Source organism: Ictalurus punctatus, chromosome 22 (assembly GCF_001660625.3).
Source record: "Ictalurus punctatus breed USDA103 chromosome 22, Coco_2.0, whole genome shotgun sequence".
In the NCBI taxonomy this organism is placed as follows: Eukaryota; Metazoa; Chordata; class Actinopteri; order Siluriformes; family Ictaluridae; genus Ictalurus; species Ictalurus punctatus.
This window is the reverse complement of record NC_030437.2, coordinates 3,311,197-3,317,364: the sequence shown is the minus strand read 5'-3', so window position 1 is coordinate 3,317,364 and position 6,168 is coordinate 3,311,197.

Genomic DNA, 6,168 nt, shown 5'->3' with positions numbered 1-6,168 from the left:
TACCTATTTCCCAAAACTAGCCTAGATGGAAGAACTCGATTGACCTGGTGAGGCCTGTTGACTTCCTATGAGAACATCACTGCTTCCTCAGTCATATTCAATAACATATTTAATATGAAAATGTTACTGTATAGATAGTATTATTAGACTGAAAGAATAATAGATACAAATGATTACAAATACAGATTCAACTGGAGGAACACTTGAGAGTATTTTTTGCTAGGTGGAAGTCAATTCAGTTTAATCATTGTAAGCAGTGTCAGGGTCTGTTACGAAGCATAGATGGAGACAAGTGCGGGCGAGCGGAGAGATGGCGTGTGACTGAACACAAAACGAGAATCGAATCGGGACAGAGCAGGTAAGCTGTGTATCAGGGACATAGGCAAAAGCGTAGTGAGAGACGAGCGTGAAGTTGAGCACCAGGGAAAACACTTATAATGAAATCGGCTTGGTAAACAAACAGACGAGGCTGCTGAGCGGTTACTTCGCAAGCGGCTAATGGTAGGGAGGCCCTTATATAACCTCAGGTGTTTGCAGGTGTTCGTGATTAGAACTCTGGCGAACTCGAGCGCGGGTATGACTGGGAAGTGTAGTCCTCCTCCGCCACGTCCCTGGGCAGCACTACACTTTGTGAACTGCCGCGCCGAATTCGCCGTGTCGTAACAGGGTCATTATTTGAAAAGCTAATCCATTGCAAATTGCTAATTACTTCTACACTAATATTGTTATTCAGTAATTTTATTTAAAAGTAAAAAATAAAACTAAAATATAAATACAAAGAAATTATATTTAAGGTAAATACACTAATCATTACTTGACGTCTAAGTTACTCTCTAGAAGCTAAACAAGCTATGCATTAACTTTAATACTTTTTAAAGAAGAAAAAAGGCATTACAGTCCCTTAAAACTTGTTTCTTCTACTTACAAATGAACAAAGTAATTTGAAGTGTATATGCAGTAAAAACAGTGGGTATATTAAGCTTTGTTGTAAATGATTTCCACATAATTAACAGGCTATTAGTTTCTAAACGTGTAAGAAGTGTTTGTAATAATATTCCTATTGTCAGCAGCTGTATAACAGTAATTAAAGTAATTAACACAATAGTTCTAACACGTTAGAAACTAATGTGTTACTAGGAAAAGTAAATTACACTACATTTCTGTGTTACACCCAGTATTGGGCCCCAAACTAGCTAGATATAAATGGATATATGCATAGATTTTCGGGAATGAGTGTTTATACACATGAATTTTGGTATTCATGTAAATCCTGTAAATTTGGGGGAAATATTCCATACCCTACTCCAGTTCCTGAGTGTGTGTAAATTTTACACATAAGATTAACTATTGAATTATCAATACTGAATTATCAGCTTTAAATAGACAGTTTTGTTTTTTTTTGTTTTCAGAGGATGAAACCTAACTTATAAATTGGCTCTGTTTGCCCTGGCATCTCGTCAATTTTAAAAAGCTTTGTCATGGTTTGGCCTCCCCAAATTTGCAGTAATACTTTTTTTACTCAGTTTTGTGGCAAACCATTTTCTTTTGATTTCAATTATATTGTGCTGGATTGATGACACCACATTAACCTCCATAATGTCTCTCCATATTTTGCCCTCTGCTGGATTTGCTGCTGCATACTTTTATTTATTTATTTATTTATTTATTTATTTAATTAATTATTATAGACATGAGTTAAAAGTACTTCATCTTTAGGAGCCATTATGCACTTTCCGCTCTGTGAGTTTGTTTATTTATGAGTTTTGTGGGCTTCACCAAATGCAAATCAGTTCTTTTTTTTTTTTTTATGAGTTTTGTGGTATTCTTAAAATTCTTTAGCTAAGTGTTTCTTCCTTATGTGTCTTTGGCACTGCCTTTAATCAACCCTTTTGATAAAGGTCTGGTAGGTGAACAGTATAACATTCTTAGTCATCAGTACTGTTTTCAACTTCAGGTTTAGGGCCAAGATCCACTGGATCACACATGAAAACAAAGAAACTGCATTAACAAACAAGCTATGATCTCTTTATACAGCAAAAGTACATCAACGTACAATAATCAAATGCATTGCAAGCAATATTTGACATTGATATTAGGAGTGTGTGTCATTGATCAAAACCTTTATGTATTTATTTTATAGGATTGGGTGAACACTGGCACTTTTGGCAGCCGCTACTCCCCGGTCGATTCTTATCGCTTACTGTATGTAAATTTGCCCATTTTTACAACATTTCATTGGATTTGGAGCCCTGGATGACTTGTTTGTGACTTTTTTCACCTAACCCAAAACAATTCCACCAGGATTTGTTTACAACTGTAAAACCTACTCTTCTGTTAAGGGGGGCAGGCTCTCACTCAATTATCATGAGAACCTTACAATCACCCCGGTCTCAGTCACAGAGCCATCCTCCTTTGAAATTCTGGTCGTCCAACTTAATGGACCCACTGCCAACATTGTAGCAGCGATTTAGAAACCTCCCAAGCTCCCTGCTATATTTCATACTGATCTCACTTCTATTTTAACAAGTTTGTGTGCTATGTCCTCCAACCTTATTTTAATGGGAGATTTTAATATCCATTTTGATAACCCCACCAGCTCATTAAAGTATTTTAATTCCACCTTGGATAGTTAATCACCTTAATCAGTTTGTTAGGATCGCTACCCACAAAAAGGTCACATGCTAGATTTAGTTTGTTGTTCTGGTGTCTTAACATTTCAGTGCCACTGAATTTCCTATTTCTGATCATAAGCTTGTCTCATTTGATGTCATAGTTTCCCTATCCAAATCAAAACTAAATCACCATATATCTTTCCGTAATATTAAAAATGTTAACCCTGGAGACCCGAATAGATTAATTAGTCATTCTGTTAACTCCATTAGCCACGCCTTCTCCACTTTGGACCTGGTAAATCACTACACTATAATGATAGTCTGTCCCTTATACTGGATACTTTTAATACTTTCAATCTGGTTTCCATCCCAATCACAGCACTGAAACAGCCCTTGTGAAATTTACTAATGACCTCCTTTGCGCTGCTGACTCTGGCCTTCTGACCATCTGCATCCTCCTCGACCTTAGTGCTGCCTTTGATACCATTTCACATTCACTATTATTGGAACACCTGGCTGACACTGGGTTTAACAGCATTGCTCTTCTCTGGTTCTCCTCCTACCATAACTAGAGAAACCAGTTTGTTCTGATCAAGAATGTCCGGTCAGAACCAGCTCTGGTTAGTCAGGGTGTTCACTCAGCTCCATATCTCCACTAAACCAAACACCTCCTTAGGTGGCTTATAGAAAGAGTGCAGGGTGTGTCTGAAGTATGTTGTCTTTTCAGAAAGTCGTTGAAAGCAGGAACATATCAAATTACATTCCAGTCCAAATTTAACATTTGTACAGTCCACCCATTTTTGTGTGTGTGTGCGTGTGTGGTGTGTGTTAGTGTGTTAATGTGTTAAAACTTGTGTTAATGTGGGGCAGAGAAAGACTATGTCCCCCTTCCCCCAATTGTATTTAGCTAGCTAACTGTGATCCCTTTAGCATTTTCTATATGTCTGCATAAATATGAGCTGAAACATCATCAGATTTTCACACAGGTCCAAAAGTAGACAAAGACATGCCAAATAAACAAAGCAGACAAAAATATTATACTTGGTTATTTATTTATTGAGGAAAATTATCCAATATTTCATATTTGTGAGTGGCAAATATATGTGAACCTCTAGGATTAGCAGTTAATTTGAAGGTGAAATTATAGTCAGGTGTTTTCAATCAGTGGGATGACGATCAGGTGTGAGTGAGCACCCGGTTTTATATAGCAATCTATCAAAGTCTTATTGATCTTCACAAAATTTGTGTATTATGGCACGAACAGAAGGAGATTGATGGCTACCTCAGAAAAAGAGTGGTTGATGCTCACCAGACTGGAAAAGGTTACAAAACCCTCTCTAAAGAGTTTGGAGTCCACCAATCCACAGTCAAATAGATTGTGTACAAATGGGCAAAATTCAAGATCATTCTTACCCTCCCGAGGAGGGTAGACCAACAAAGATCACTCCAAAAGCAAGGTGTGTAATAGTCCACGAGGTCACAGAGGAACCCAGGGTAGCCTCTATGTAAGTAAGGGCCTCTCACACATCACCCCAAAATTTCATCACAGGATCTGCTACTAAATCTTGCAACTGTTGGTGTCAAAGTGCATGCCTCTACAATCAGAAAGAGATTGTACAAATTTGACCTGCATGGGAGGTGTGCCAGGAAAAAGCCTTTGTAAAACTACAGTTTTCCAATGAGCATGTAAGCAAAGACCAGGCCTTTTGGAATAACGTGCTCTGGACAGACAAATCAAATACAGAGTTGTTTGGCCACGGTAACAGCAGACATGATAGGCACAGACCTCTCTTCAGGAGAAGCACCTCATTCCAACTGTGAAGCACAGTGGTGGAAATGATATGGTTTGGGGTTGCTTCGCTGCCTCAGGGACTGGACGGCTCGTATTCATTGATTCAACTATTAGTTCTGCATCATATCAAACAGTGCTTGAAGATAATGTGACGCCATCTGTCCAAAAGCTGAAGCTGAACCGAGAGTGGACCTTTCAACAGGATAATAATCCTAAGCACATGAGCAAATCCACCAAGGAATGGCCCAAAAAGAGGAAATGGAGGGTTATGGAATGGCCTAGTCAAAGCCCGGATTTGAATCACATTGAAATGTTGTGGGGGGATTTGAAACAGGCAGTACTTGCAAGAAAACCCTCAAACACCTTGCAACTGAATATTGCGTGGAAGAGTGGTCAAAAATTCCACCAAGCCTGGTGGACATTTATGCAAAACACCTACAAGAAGTTATTTCTGCTAAAGTGGGCAATACTAGCTTCTGAGGCTAGGGGTGTACTTACTTTATCCACAGAAGAATATTACATCTATTGATATTTATGTTGGATAAATGATTAAAAAAGATATTTTACTTGTGGCTTCGTTCAAGTACATCAACTTTATTAGTAGGCACTGTTTCAAAGTGGATCAAATGTTTGCTTTTAAAAATATGTCAAAAGATTTTCATAAGGTGTACTTATTTTTTCACTTGATTGTTGTTTCACTAACTTTAAAAACTTTGTAATATTATATCCTCATTTATTGTTGAGTTTTAAGGGTGTTCCTAGGTAGGAAGAAAATTGGAACTCAAAAGTTGGCACAGTGACTAATCTTGAGGCAGGATGGAGAAAGCACAAATTAATCCAATTAAAAAAAAAGTGTAACATTGTCATAGTCTATGATTTGGGCATTTTACTTGATTAGTTGTGTATTCATTCGTTTTAATTACATGTCCTTACATATTTATTCTGTCATTTATTTAAATATGTTGTTAACTGCCACAGTGTTGCTTGTCTTTGCAGTAATGTTTTTATACTTTTATATAATTTAATTACAAGTTATTGTTCAGCTGAATTAATAAAAAAAGAAAAGAAAACACTCCCATTTTTTAACACTTGAATTTCGCTAATGGAACTTACTGAGCCGGACTGACCTGTTACACTAAGTCAAGTGAGGTTACTTCAAATAAAGCGAAGTTGCACCTTTATTACTTTCCTAGAAACAGCGTATGTTTAATTGCTTTTATACTACAAAAAATTGCCAATGATTATAATTTCTTTTAAATTAAGAATGTCAAAGCACATGTTTTATCCATTTATAGTAACATTTATGCCCCTTTTTACAAGATGTAATATAAGTGTCACGTAATTAAACGTAATGGAGGTTAGGACGGATGCAAGTACAGATAAAAGCTTTTATTAAAGAGAGGCAGGCAGACAAATATAAATCATGAGACAATAGCGTGGTCAAAAAACAGGCAATGCTTCAGGCGATTGGCAAACAGGCACAAACTAGGCAAAACAGGAATCAAGAACGAGGGTGAGAACAAGATCAAAACAATAACCCATGAACCGAGAAAAAATCGCTTGTATATGGAAATTTACATAATACTTCACAAAGTACAAGGAGACACGAGGGGTTTAAATGACAAACATAATAAAGGGTTAACATAAAACAGCTGAGACTAATGATAATACATTCGGAAAACAACCAATGAGACTACAGGGGCAGAGACAGGACAGAAATCATGATGCACATGTCAAATATAAACAAACTCAAGGTTACTGAAA